The sequence below is a fragment of the Triticum urartu genome, chromosome 3A (genome assembly GCF_056163025.1).
Source record: "Triticum urartu cultivar PI428250 chromosome 3A, HENAU_Tu73, whole genome shotgun sequence".
Classification (NCBI taxonomy): domain Eukaryota; kingdom Viridiplantae; phylum Streptophyta; class Magnoliopsida; order Poales; family Poaceae; genus Triticum; species Triticum urartu.
In genome coordinates this window covers 651,870,081-651,885,769 of record NC_141875.1, presented here as the reverse complement: position 1 = coordinate 651,885,769, position 15,689 = coordinate 651,870,081, and positions in this window count along the sequence as shown.

The window sequence follows — 15,689 nt, the reverse complement described above, 5'->3', positions numbered from 1 at the left end:
GTGTTCTCCCTGAGTATGCACCGTTGCTACAGTTCGTCGTGCCGAGACACCACGTGATGATCGGGTGTGATAAGGTCTATGTTCACATACAACGGGTGTAAGCCAGTTTTGCACACGCGGAATACTCGGGTTAAACTTGACGAGCCTAGCATATGCAGATATGGCCTCAGAACACTGAGACCGAAAGGTCGAGCGTGAATCATATAGTAGATATGATCAACATAGTGATGTTCACCATTGAAAACTACTCCATCTCACGTGATGATCGGACATGGTTTAGTTGATTTGGATCACGTGATCATTTAGATGAATAGAGGGATGTCTATCTAAGTGGGAGTTCTTAAGTAATATGATTAATTGAACTTTAATTTATCATGAACTTAGTACCTGATAGTATTTTGCATGTCTATGTTGTTGTAGATAAATGGCCCGTGCTACTGCTCCTTTGAATTTTAATGCGTTCATAGAGAAAGCTAAGTTGAAAGATGATGGTAGCAACTACACGGACTGGGTCCGTAACTTGAGGATTATCCTCATTGCTTCACAGAAGAATTACGCCCTGGAAGCACCGCTAGGTGCAAGACCTGCTGCAGGAGCAACTCCAGATGTTATGAACGTCTGGCAGAGCAAAGCTGATGACTACTTGATTGTTCAGTGTGCCATGCTTTACGGCTTAGAATCAGGACTTCAAGGACGTTTTGAACGTCATGGAGCATATGAGATGTTCCAGGAGTTGAAGTTAATATTTCAAGCAAATGCCCGGCTTGAGAGATATGAAGTATCCAATAAGTTCTATAGCTGCAAGATGGAGGAGAATAGTTGTGTCAGTGAACATATACTCAGAATGTCTGGGTACCACAACCACTTGACTCAACTGGGAGTTAATCTTCCTGATGATAGTGTCATTGACAGAGTTCTTCAATCACTCCCACCAAGCTACAAAAGCTTCGTGATGAACTATAATATGCAAGGGATGGATAAGACAATTCTCGAGCTCTTCACGATGCTAAAGGCTGCGGAGGTAGAAATCAAGAAGGAGCATCAAGTGTTGATGGTTAACAAGACCACTAGTTTCAAAAAGAAGGGCAAAGGGAAGAAGGGTAACTTCAAGAAGAACGGCAAGCAAGTTGCTGCTCAAGTAAAGAAGCCCAAGTCTGGACCTAAGCCTAAGACTGAGTGCTTCTACTGCAAAGGGACTGGTAACTCGATGCGGAACTACCCCAAGTATTTGGCGGATAAGAAGGATGGTAAAGTGAAAGGTATATTTGATATACATGTTATCGATGTGTACCTTAATGCTCGTAGTAGCGCTTGGGTATTTGATACTAGTTCTGTTACTCATATTTGCAACTCGAAACATGGGCTACGGATTAAGCGAAGATTGGCTAAGGACGAGGTGACGATGCGCACGGGAAATGATTCCAAAGTCGATGTGATCGCCGTCGGCACGCTACCTCTACATCTACCTTCGGGATTAGTTTTAGACCTGTATAATTGTTTATTTGGTGCCAGCGTTAAGCATGAACATTATATCTGGATCTTGTTTGATGCGAGACGGTTATTCATTTAAATCAGAGAATAATGGTTGTTCTATTTATATGAGTAATATGTTTTATGGTCATGCACCCTTGATGAGTGGTCTATTTTTGTTGAATCTTGATAGTAGTGAACACATATTCATAGTATTGAAGCCAAAAGATACAAGTTTAATAATGATAGTGCAACTTATTTGTGGCACTGCCGTTTAGGTCATATTGGTGTAAAGCGCATGAAGAAACTCCATGCTGATGGGCTTTGGAATCACCGGATTATGAATCACTTGATGCTTGCGAACCATGCCTCATGGGCAAGATGACTAAGACTCTGTTCTCCGGAACAATGGAGCGCGCAACAGACTTATTGGAAACAATACATACTGATGTATGCGGTCCGATGAGTGTTGATGCTCGCGGCGGTATTGTTATTTTCCGACCTTCACAGATGATTTGAGCATATATGGGTATATCTTCTTGATGAAACATAAGTCTGAAATATTAGAAAAGTTCAAAGAATTTCATAGTGAAGAGGAAAATCATAGTAACAAGAAAATAAAGTTTCTACGATCTGATCGTGGAGGTGAATATTTGAGTTATGAGTTTGGTCTTCATTTAAAATAATATGGAATAGTTTCCAACTCACGCCACCTGGAACACCACAGCGTAATGGTGTGTTCGGACGTCGTAACCACACTTTATTAGATATGGTGCGATCTATGATGTCTCTTACTGATTTACCGCTATCGTTTTGGGGTTATGCTTTAGAGACGTCTGCATTCACGTTAAATAGGGCACCATCTAAATCCGTTGAGACGACACCATATGAACTGTGGTTTGGCAAGAAACCCAAGTTGTTGTTTCTTAAATTTTGGAGCTGCGATGCTTATGTGAAAAAGCTTCTACCTGATAAGCTCGAACCCAAATCGGAGAAATGTGTCTTCATAGGATACCCAAAGGAAACTATTGGGTACACCTTCTATCAGAGATCCGAAGGCAAGATATTCGCTGCTAAGAATGGATCCTTTCTAGAGAAGGAGTTTCTCTTGAAAGAAGTGAGTGGGAGGAAAGTAGAACTTGATGAGGTAATTGTACCTTCTCCCAAATTGGAAAGTAGTTCATCACAGAAATCAGTTCCAGTGATTCCTACACCAGTTAGTGAGGAAGCTAATGATGATGATCATGAAACTTCTGATCAAGTTACTACCGAACCTCGTAGGTCAAGCAGAGTAAGATCCGCACCAGAGTGGTACGGTAATCCTGTTTTGGAGGTCATGTTACTTGACCATGACGAACCTACGAACTATGAGGAAGCGATGATGAGCCCAGATTCCGCGAAATGGCTTGAGGCCATGAAATCTGAGATGGGATCCATGTATGAAAACAAAGTGTGGACTTTGGTTGACTTTCTTGAGGATCGATAAGCAATAGAGAATAAATGGATCTTCAAGAAGAAGACTGACGCTGACGGTAATGTTACTGTCTACAAATCTCGAGTTGTTGCGAAAGGTTTTCGACAAGTCCAAGGACTTGACTACAATGAGACCTTCTCACTCGTAGTGATGATTAAGTCTGTCCGAATCATGTTAGTAGTTGCCGCATTTTATGATTATGAAATTTGGCAAATGGATGTAAAAACTGCATTCCGTAATAGATATCTTAAAGAAGAGTTGTATATGATGCAACCAGAAGGTTTTGTCGATCCAAAAGGTGTTAACAAAGTGTGCAAGCTCCAGCGATCCATTTATGGACTGGTGCAAGCCTCTCGGAGTTGGAATATACGCTTTGATAGTGTGATCAAAGCATATGATTTTATACAAACTTTTGGAGAAGCCTGTATTTATAAGAAAGTGAGTGGGAGCTCTATAGCATTTCTGGTATTATATGTAGATGACATATTGTTGATCGGAAATGATACTGAAATTCTGGATAGCATAAAAGGATACTTGAATAAGAATTTTTCAACGAAAGACCTCGGTGAAGCTACTTATATTGGGCATCAAGATCTATAGAGATAGATCAAGCTGCTTAATTGGACTTTCACAAAGCACGTACCTTGATAATATTTTGAAGAAGTTCAAAATGGATCAGTCAAAGAAAGGGTTATTGCCTGTGTTACAAGGTGTTAAGTTGAGTCAGACTCAATGCCCGACCACTGCAGAAGATAGAGAGAAAATGAAAGTCATTCCCTATGCCTCAGCCATAGGTTCTATCATGTATGCAATGTTGTGTACCACACCTGATGTGTGCCTTGCTATTAGTTTAGCAGGGAGGTACCAAAGTAATCCAGGAGTGGACCCCTGGACAACGGTCAAGAACATCCTGAAATACCTGAAAAGGACTAATGATATGTTTCTCGTTTATGGAGGTGACAAAGAGCTTGTCGTAAATGGTTACTTCGATGCAAGCTTTGACACTGATCCGGATGACTCTATCTCACTAACCGGATACATATTTATATTGAATTGTGGAGTTGTCAGTTGGTGCAGTTCCAAGCAGAGCGTCGTGGTAGGATCTACGTGTTAAGAGGAGTACATAGCTGCTTCGGAAGAAGCAAATGAAGGAGTCTGGATGAAGGAGTTCACATCCGATCTAGGTGTAATACCTAGTGCATTGGGTCCAATGAAATTATTTGTGACAATACTGGTGCAATTGCCTTGGCAAAGGAATCCAGATTTCACAAGAGAACCAAGCACATCAAGAGATGCTTCAATTCCATCCGCGATCAATTCAAGGAGGGAGACATAGAGATTTGCAAGATACATATAGATCTGAATGTTGCAGGCCCATTGACTAAGCCTCTCTCACGAGCAAAACATGATCAGCACCAATACTTCATGGGTGTTAGAATCATTACTATGTAATCTAGATTATTGACTCTAGTGCAAGTGGGAGACTGAAGGAAATATGCCCTAGAGGCAATAATAAAGTTGTTATTTATATTTCCTTATATCATGATAATTGTTTATTATTCATGCTAGAATTGTATTAACCGGAAACTTAGTAAATGTGTGGATATATAGACAAACAGAGTGTCCTAGCCATAGACATGTGTTGTCATTTGATGAACGGGATCACATCATTAGAGAATGATGTGATGGACAAGACCCATCCGTTAGCTTAGCATAATGATCGTTTAGTTTTTCTGCTATTGCTTTCTTCATGACTTATACATGTTCCTCAGACTATGAAATTGTGCAACCCCCGGATACCGGAGAAACACCTTGTGTGCTATCAAATGTCACAACATAACTAGGTGATTATAAAGATGCTCTATAGGTGTCTCCGATGGTGTTTGTTGAGTTGGCATAGATCGAGATTAGGATTTGTCACTACGTGTATCAGAGAGGTATCTCTGGGCCCTCTCGGTAATGCACATCACTATGAGCCTTGCAAGCAATGTGACTAATGAGTTAGTCACGGGATGATGCATTACGGAACGAGTAAAGAGACTTGCCGGTGATGAGATTGAACTAGGTCTGGTGATACCGACGATCGAAGTCCCGGATGAGATCACGGACATGACGAGGAGTCTCGAAATGGCTGAGACATAAAGATTGATATATTGGACGATGTTATTCGGACATCGGATGAGTTCCGAGAGGTACCGGATAACTATCAGAGTGCAGGAGGGTTACCGGAACCCCTTGGGGGAGCTAATGGGCCTTCATGGGCCTTAGTAGGGAGAGAGAAGGGCCACAAGGGGGCTCTCCGCACGCGACCCTCTTGGTTCCGAATTGTTCTAGGGGAAGGGGGCGGCGCCCCCCCCTTTCCTTCCCTTCTCCCTCTCCCTTCCTTCTTCCCCCTTCCTCCAGGTGGAAAACTACTAGGACTTGGAGTCCTAGTAGGATTCCCCTCTCCTGGCGTGCCTTACAGGGGCCGGCCGGCCGGCCTCCCCCTCCCCTCCTTTATATACAAGGGCAAGGGGCACCCTAGAACACACACGTTTCTCTTAACCGTGTGCGGTGCCCCCTCCACAGTTACACACCTCGGTCATATCGTCGTAGTGCTTAGGCGAAGCCTTGCGCCCGTAACTTCATCATCACCGCCGCCATGCCGTCGTGCTGACGGAACTCTCCCTCAGCCTCAACTGGATCAAGAGTTCGAGGGACGTCATCGAGATGAACGTGTGCTGATCGCGGAGGTGCCGTATGTTCGGTACTTGGATCGGTTTGATCGCGAAGACGTTCGACTACATCAACCGCGTTACTAAACGCTTCCTGAGGGAGTCCTGGATTAGGGGGTGTTCGGGTAGCTGGACTATACCTTCAGCCGGGCTCCCGGACTATGAAGATACAAGATTGAAGACTTCGTCCCGTGTCCGGATGGGACTTTCCTTGGCGTGGAAGGCAAGCTTGGCGATGCGGATATTCAAGATATCCTACCATTGTAACCGACTCTATGTAACCCTAACCCTATCCGGTGTCCATATAAATCGGAGGGTTGTAGTCCGTAGGCAATCAACTCCATATACAACAATCATACCATAGGCTAGCTTCTAGGGTTTAGCCTCCTTGATCTCGTGGTAGATCTACTCTTGTACTACCCATATCATCAATATTAATCAAGCAGGACATAGGGTTTTACCTCCATCAAGAGGGCCCGAACCTGGGTAAAACATCGTGTTCCCTGCCTCCTATTACCATCCGGCCTAGACGCACAGTTCGGGACCCACTACCCGAGATCCACCGGTTTTGACACCGACATTGGTGCTTTCATAGAGAGTTCCTCTGTGTCGTCGCCTTTAGGCCCGATGGGTCCTTTGATCATCAATAACGATACGGTCCAGGGTGAGACTTTTCTCCCCGGATGGATCTTCGTCTTCGGTGGCTTCGCTCCGCGGGCCAATTCGCTCGGCCACCTGGAGCAGATCGAAAGCTACGCCCCTGGCCATCAAGTCAGGTTTCGAAGCTTAAACTACACGGCTGACATCCGCGGGGACTTGATCTTCGACGGGTTCGAGCCACGGCCAAGCGCGCCGCACTATCTCGAGGGGCATGATCTAGCTCTGCCTCCGGACAGTGTCCTGGAGGCCGCATACGCATCGGTTCCGACCCCTAACTCGGAGCCTATTGCGCCGATCGAGGATGAGCGGTTGGACGTCACCTCGGGGGCTTCGATCTCAAAGGCGATCGAGCCGAACTCTAGCCCCGCACTCTGCATGATCCGTGACTCCGGGGATCTGGACTCCTTTCCGAACTCCGAACCCCCCGCGCCCCTGCCGATTGAATCCGATTGGGCGCCGATAATGGAGTTCACCACCGCAGACATCTTTCAGCACTCGCCTTGTGGCGATATCCTGAACTCTCTCAAGTCTCTCTCCTTATCAGGAGAGCCCTGGCCGAACTACGGTCAGCGAGGATGGGATACGGACGATGAAGAAATTCAAAGCCCACCCACCACCCACTTGGTAGCCACTGTCGACAATTTAAATGACGTGCTCAACTTCGACTCCGGAGACATCGACAGCATGGATGATGATGCAGGAGATACCGACGAACCAACGCCCATAGGGCATTGGACACCACCTCATCTCACGATGTGTACATGGTGGATACCCCTAAAGGAAGCGACAACGAGGAAAAAGGGGATGGGATGGGAGATCGACCCCCCGAAAAGCAATCAAAGCGTTGGCGTAAACGCCGACCCAAGCCCCGCCTCGACAAAAACCCAGCCATAGAGCAGGACGAGCCGGTAGACGACGAGTAGGCCTTAGAGCAACCGTCCGAACAGGGCAACACGGATAGAGAAACCGAACATCCCTCCTCCGGCGAAAACGGCATTCCGGACGACCTCACGCCAGATAAACTTATGGAGCAGAAGAATCTCCACGAGAGGCTCGTTGCAACTGCACGCAGCCTAAAAAAGCAGAAGCGGAAGCTAAAAACAGCGGAGGATGCACTCCGGATTAGATGGAGCAAAGTAATCAGTACCGCAGATAAATACGGCGACAGTCGCCGCACTAAAAGCTATCCGAAAAGAAAGCTACTGCCTGAATTCGACGAAGAGGCCCTAGAGCCCTCGCATTCAAAAAATGAGAAAGCCACACGGTCGGATAGACAACCCCATAAAGCGGCAAGCGGCGCCGCACCTAAATCGGCATGCGACCCACTTAAGGATTCGCATCATGGCCCAGTCAGGTCCATTTATGGGCCAAGAAAGCAAGCTCTTGTAAGCAACGCTATGAAGCCATCATCAGAATCCGGCACACCCAAATACAGGGGCGCCGCACACCCACTATGTTTCACCGATGAGGTCCTGGACTATGAATTCCCAGAGGGATTCAAACCCGTAAACATAGAGGCATATGATGGAACAACAGACCCTGGAGTTTGGATCGAGGATTATATCCTCCACATACACATGGATAGAGGAGATGATCTCCACGCCATAAAATATTTACCCCTTAAGCTTAAAGGGCCAGCCCGGCATTGGCTTAAAAGCCTTCCCGAAAACACAATTGGAAGCTGGGAAGAGATCGAGGATGCTTTCCGAGCAAACTTTCAAGGGACCTATGTCCGCCCTCCGGATGCAGACGATCTTAGTCACATAACTCAACAACCCGGAGAATCAGCTCGGCAGTTCTGGAATAGATTCCTCACTAAAAAGAATCAGATAGTCGACTGTCCGGACGCCGAAGCCTTAGCAGCTTTTAGGCATAACGTCCGAGACGAATGGCTCGCCAGACACCTCGGCCAAGAAAAGCCAAGAACAATGGCCGCACTAACAAGCCTCATGACCCGCTTTTGTGCAGGAGAGGACAGCTGGTTGGCAAGGTGCAGCCCCAGCGATCCAAGTACATCCGAAACTAGGGATGGAAACGGAAAACCACGATGCAACAAGGACCGTCGTCGGGCTAAGGAAAAAAGTCCAAAGAGCATGGCATTCAATGCCAGATTCAAAGGTTCACGACAAAATCAGACAAAACCACCCCTCCAGGATAACAGGGACGATCCATCCAACTTAAATAAAATCCTGGACAGGATATGTCAGATACACAGTACTCCTGGGAAGCCTGCTAACCATACCCACAAAGATTGTTGGGTTTTCAAACAATCCGGCAGACTCAATGCCGAACACAAGGGGCTCGACACACCAAGCGAAGACGAGGACGAACCCCAAAAGCAGAGCACCAGGAAACAAAAGAACTTCCCACAAGAAGTAAAAACAGTGAACTTACTTCAGATAACAAAATGTGCGGTGCCCATAAAGGTACGCACCACACGGCCTATCCCCAAAGGGTCCCGCCACTGGTTGTCAAAACCGATCATCTTCAATCAGCTAGATTATTCTAGAAATATCAAGAATGTAGGCTGGACTGCCTTGATACTCGATCCAATAATTGGCGGACTCCAGTTTTCAAATGTCCTTATGGACGGCGGCAGTGGACTAAACCTGATATATCAGGATACAATCCAGCACATGGGGATAAACCCAGCAAGAATCCGCCGCAGCAAAACCTCCTTTCAAGGGGTAATACCTGGTCCGGATACCCATTGTATGGGTTTTCTCCGGCTCGAAGTCATATTCGGCTTTGCCGATAACCTCTGCCGCGAAAAGCTGACCTTCCATATCGTCCCGTTCTCAAGTCGCTATCAAGCACTACTAGGACGCGAAGCTTCCGCTCGCTTTAACGCAATACCGCATTATGCATCTCTTACGCTTAAGATGCCCGGTCCACGAGGCATCATCTCTTTGAAGGGGAAGCACTAAAGTGTACCTCCCCAAGCGGAGGACTGTGCGGCCGCTTTGACAGCCCCACAGCAAAATGGCCTCACCAGCCCGAAAACTTCGAAATAGGTCATTCAAGACCACGAACGCGGATAGACGAGTTCGGTGCAAAATCATCATTGATGCAGGCTTAGTGGCCATATACCCCCACTAGGGGCTCCATGCATATATAATAAGAGACAATAAAGCTCAATTATATATATTCTACTTTATACTTTGTTTATTTTAAACTTTTGTTCGGCACGACCCGTTTTCAACTCAGTTCCTCTCTTTTACAGATGAACGTCGTGCGGCGCCCGTCCAGGATACGGCACAACGGAGACACAGGCGCAGCCGTGCAGTAGGGACCCGTCCTAAAGGATTCTTTTTAGATTAAGACCATACGTAAACCTTTTTTACTGTCTCTTGTTGATACACATCCCCTGGTTTTTTCTGATATAACCAAAGGAGGAGGCTGGCGTCTTGGCATGTGGCCACGTCAGAATTTTTGCACGTACCTGGACACTAGGGGCTTTTTTAATAAAGAGTGTTGTTTTGCCCGCACTCATAAAGACCGAACACCTTAGGGAGTGTTCGGCGTCGCGAGTTTTGGCATTATATGCATCAGCTCCGAATCATGTCTTTGGTCAAATGTTGGGTTGCCCGGCTCCTGAGTTCGGCTACCTTACGTTCCGCTCTATTGGCTAAGGTAGCACCAGGAGAACTACTGCGATTGTGCCCTGGTTCGGCCGGGCGAGCACCTTAGTAGAGAAAGCCGAAAACTGACTGTCATGATGTAGCGTGAGACTGGTCAGCCACTCGACGACCTATCGGAATCTATCGGATTCCTCCGCTTTAACGAAGGGCCGCTTCTCGGTCAGGCACATACGCGCCCCGAACTCAGGCGAGCGCAGTCGCCACCAAGAGGCTACCTAAATAGTCTCACTGTCAAGCTCCTATGGCTAAGTGAAAGTGTTAAAGCATTATAGTCCGGTTGCCTGGCCCACTGCGCTATCACCTCCTTTGTAGGACCAAGACGTTGGGTTAAGTGTGAAAATGCGTCTTCTGCGAGCACCCCCGCACTATGTGCGTGGGGGCTGAAGCCAACGACTGCCATCTTTCAGACTTTGTATATATATATATATATCTTAAAACGGCCGCACAGGAGGTGTTCCCAATACTTGAAGGCACAAGTATAAAAAGGCCACTACAGTTTATCAAAATATTAATTTATAATTACATATGCTATCATAACATAGCATCTTTCGAGCACTGCGTCTCTATTACACGAGCGCCTTCAAGAACTTCCTGAAAATAGTGCTCGGAGGGTACTCGGCTTTTGTCCGAATCTCGGGACGCAACAACGGTGGTCTCCATCTCTGCCCAGTATGTCTTAACACGGGCAAGAGCCATCCTAGCGCCCTCTATGCATGCTGACCTCTTCATTGCATTTATACGCGGCACCGCGTCAAGGAATTGCTACACTAAGCTGAAATAACTCTTCGGCTCCGATCTCCCCGGTCACAGGTGACCCGTGACAAAATTCATGGCGAGTCCAGACAACCTATTCAGTTCGGACCATTGAGCCAAACGATCATCCACTGCCAGTGGACGCTCTGGATTGTGAAACTGTGACCAGAAAAGCTTTTCCACGTCACGATCTTTCTGATCCCGAAAGTGTTCGGTCGCATCAGCAGCACTCGCTGCCAAGTCCAGATAGGTATCCTCCACACTCCACATCCAGTCCAACGGAGCAAACTTCAGATCGCAAAATTTCCTTCGCAGCATAAAGGGCTTTCCAGCCGCAATCTGTTCGGCCTGATGCAGCTCCTCCTTCGTAGCTCTCATCGCAGAGCGCGCGTCCTTGGCATTGGCAACGGCCTTCTCCAAGTCTGTCTGTTTCTCCTGGTGTTCTTTTTCAAGAAGTCTGCAACGATCTGTAGCGCTTTTTAACTTTTCGGCCATCTCGGCCATCTCTTCCTTGCTTCGGCAATGAGCAGCCTGTTCGGCTCTCAGCTTTTCAAGGGCTTTCCTGGTAGCCGCACCACTTTCGCTGGCTTGTTCTTTAGCTCGGGCAAGTTCTACCCTAAGACTCTCCACGGCGGCCGCACCATCTGCGTCAAGCACACACATCGTAAGACACAGGCATAAAACTGTTCTTACCTGATGCCGCCCGAGGAATTACATACCTTGAGCTTCATCAAGCCGCTTATTGACAAGCGTGATGTCTGCATCTGCCACGTCCAGTTGCCGCTTTAGTTTGGCAAAATCTTCAGTTCGGCTCGATTCCGGACACCCTGCCGCCTACATTCAAAGGCGACATCTTAAACCTGGGATTATGATCCTCCACGTGCCGTCATTTCTTGACGACGCGCAGAGTCTCAGGGGCTACTATCTACACAGGGCGCATCTTATTCATGCGCAACTGACAAAAGTGTACATTATCTAATGTACCTCAAAACCCGACAGTAAACTTTTGACAGCCTCATGCAATCCGCTCTCTGCGGATGAGATCCTTTCAATCACCGTGCCCATCAATGCACGGTGCTCCTCTGAGATAGAAGCTCGCCCCAGCAGAATCTTTAGCTCCTCCGGCCGAGCACCAGACGGTGCCGGGCTCGTCCCATGACCTCTTTCGAAGGCCGGACATGGAGAACTTCGGGGGGGGGGGGGGCGCATAGCCACCTTCCGCCCCTGCCGGATTTGGAGAAACCCTCCACGACGACACCTCAGGGTCACCCTCCTCGCTAGGCGGCACGGCAGGGGGAGGTGTCCCGCTCTCCATCATCTCTGGAAGGAGATCCCCCGAAGACGAGCTCTGCTGAGAAGGGCTGAGGTCCGAGCTACAAGATAAAGGTTTGGTTAATCTTCTCAGATATAAATCAAGGACTTCCCTCATCCCTCAAAAGGAAAATCTTTTCTCCACTTACGGCTCGCTGGAGGGCTGATCCCCTTGAGGGCGTAGTCCGTCCAAGGAACTCCCCGACGTCGGACCCTCTAACAAGGATTTTCCCCCATTTCGAGGCCATGGTCTCCGGGTCGTCAGAGGCGGCTCTCTTCTTCCCCTTAGGAGAGGAATTGTTGGTTCCTCCCTTCGGAGCAGCTTCCTTTGAGGAGGCCATAGCTTCCTTGTCCTCCCCCTCCAAAGGCATTATTTCCAGCATCCTGACCAGCATGGGATCCGGCCTGGTTTCAGGAAGGGGAGCCGGACACCTGATCAGCTTTGCCTTCGCTATCCACTCCTGTTTAAAAGGACGGCTCTTTTAGGGGAAAGTTTATGACAATTATACGGATAGAAGGTCCGGGCACAAGGTTGCTTACTTGAGTATCTGGGCGATTGCAGCTTAGGCCTGCGTCCTCGGTTAAATCCGGACACATCTCTTGTGATCTGAAGAACAGTTTATACATCTCCGCGGGCGTTGCGCCCATGAAATTCTAGAGAGCTCATGGTCCCTCTGGATTAAACTCCCACAGGCGAAGGGAGCGGCGTTTGCCGGGCAATATTCGGCGAATCAGCATGACCTGCATCACCTTGACCAGGCTGAGGTCTCCTTCCAAGAGATCCTTAATGCGGCCCTGTAACAAGGGCACGTCTTTGGGCAAACCCCAATCTAACCCTCTGTTAACCCATGACGCTAGCCGTGGTGGGGGACCCGAGCAAAAGGCAGGAAGCGCCACCCACTTGGCGCTCTGGGGAGTGGTGATATAAAACCACTCTCGTTGCCACAAGCCTAGCTCCTCTTGAAAAGAGCCCTCGGGCCATGGAGCATTAGCATTTTTGCTTATAACAGCGCCTCCGCACTCTGCGTGCCGTCCCTTGATCATCTTCGGCTCCACTTTGAAAGTCTTGAGCCATAATCCGAAGTGAGGGGTAACACGGAGGAACGCTTCGCATACAACGATAAACAAGGAGATATGGAGGATGGACTCCGGAGCTAAGTCGTGGAATTCCAGCCCGTAATAAAACAACAGTCCCCTCACAAAGGGGTCCATCGGGAAGCCTAACCCCTGAAGGAAATGAGACACGAACACTATGCTCTCACCGGGCTGGGGACTGGGGATAGCCTGCCTTCGAGCAGGCAACCTGTGCAAAATTTTGGCGGTCAAGAACTTAGCCTCTCTCAACTTTAGCACGCCCTCCTCCGTGACGGAGGAGGGCACCCATCGGCCTTGAAGGTTGGAACCGGACATTGTCGAAGGTCTGAGGCGCCCGGAATCTGGAGCCTAGGGTGTTGGAACTCGAGGCGACGGGCAAACTTGTTTTGGGATTGGGGAAAAGGAGTAAGGCCCTGGTCTCTTTATAAGAGGTTGAATACCAGGAGCCCTCCCCGTAACCGATTGGGACTCGCCTTTAATCAAGAAAACATGCTAACGGGCACGATTGGGTTACCCATGTCCGTATTGATGAGAATCCCGTAAAATGGGGGTACACGATCTCTGCTTTGACAAGACGTGCCAAGGAAACCGCCTCGCAAAACACGCTGAGGTGGAAAAGTGAAAACGATTCGAGTGAAGGACTTGGCTGTAGTGTGATGACGCACTGCGGAGTACTTCAGTAGATTTGATTTGTGTTAATATTATTCTCTCTATGACAATATGTGGAAGCTTATTTTGCAGAGCCGGACACTACTCTTGGTGTTTACAATCTTCTATGAAGGACTTGGAGGAGGAACCCGCCTTGCAATGCCGAAGACAATTTGCACGCCGGACTCGTCGTCATTGAAGCCTGGTTCAGGGGCTACTGAGGGAGTCCTGGATTAGGGGGTGTTCGGGTAGCCGGACTATACCTTCAGCCGGGCTCCCGGACTATGAAGATACAAGATTGAAGACATCGTCCCGTGTCCGGATGGGACTTTCCTTGGCGTGGAAGGCAAGCTTGGCGATGCGGATATTCAAGATCTCCTACCATTGTAACCGACTCTATGTAACCCTAACCCTATCCGGTGTCTATATAAACCGGAGGGTTGTAGTCCGTAGGCAATCAACTCCATATACAACAATCATACCATAGGCTAGCTTCTAGGGTTTAGCCTCCTTGATCTCGTGGTAGATCTACTCTTGTACTACCCATATCATCAATATTAATCAAGCAGGATGTAGGGTTTTACCTCCATCAAGAGGGCCCGAACCTGGGTAAAACATCGTGTTCCCTGCCTCCTGTTACCATCCGGCCTAGACGCACAGTTCGGGACCCACTACTCGAGATCCGCCGGTTTTGACACCGACACTTCCACTTTCGGTCTAGGAGGGTACGTGGATACACTCTCCCCGCTTGTTGCTATGCATCTCCTAGATAGATCTTGCATGATCGTAGGAATTTTTTTGAAATATCGCGTTCCCCAACAACCTTGTTTGGCACCCACTGTTCTCGCCCTACGTGAGGCACCCTGTGCATCGGCGGTCGGGCCCCGCGCTTGTTCCACTAGGCAGAGGTGTCTGATTCACATGTGGTAGGTGCGCACGGGTCGACATGTGGGATACAGGGTGGAGCAGGTGGTTTTGAGACGCTGTGTTTGGATAATGGACCAGTCCAGGATCTTAAGGGGCTTCTCCAGGAAAGGAAGGGTGTGAAATGGCACAACATGACCATAGTCATTGGGATGATATTTTGTGGATGATTTCAAGAAAAGGCTTTCTACGAATGGTTCGTCTACCCATTTGGTTGCATTTCTCGATAATTCCGTTTGAGGGCAATTCAAAAAAACTGAGCGTCTACTCTACGTACCACCCATAGCTTGCCTAGCTTCCTAGATATAGTCATTCTTTGCATCAATGATGCAATGGATCATCTAGTATATATTCAAGAAGCTATGATTCCTCGAAGACATGAGGGTGAAGGAAATATGCCCTAGAGGCAATAATAAAGTTATTATTTTATTTCCTTATATCATGATAAATGTTTGTTGTTCATGCTAGAATTGTATTATCCGGAAACATAATACTTGTGTGAATACATAGACAAACTAAACGTCACTAGTATGCCTCTACTTGACTAGCTCGTTAATCAAAGATGGTTATGTTTCCTAACCATAGACATGTGTTGTCATTTGATTAACGGGATCACATTATTAGGAGAATGATGTGATTGACATTACCCATTCCATTAGCTTAGCACCCGATCGTTTAGTATGTTGCTATTGCTTTCTTCATGACTTATACATGTTCCTGTGACTATGGGATTATGCAACTCCCGTTTGCCGGAGGAACACTTTGTGTGCTACCTAACGTCACAACGTAACTGGGTGATTATAAAGGAGCTCTACAGGTGTCTCCAAAGGTACATGTTGGGTTGGCGTATTTCGAGATTAGGATTTGTCACTCAGATTGTCGGAGAGGTATCTCTGGGCCCTCTCGGTAATGCACATCACATAAGCCTTGCAAGCATTGCAACTAATGAGTTAGTTGTGAGATGATGTATTACGAAACGAGTAAAGAGACTTGCCGGTA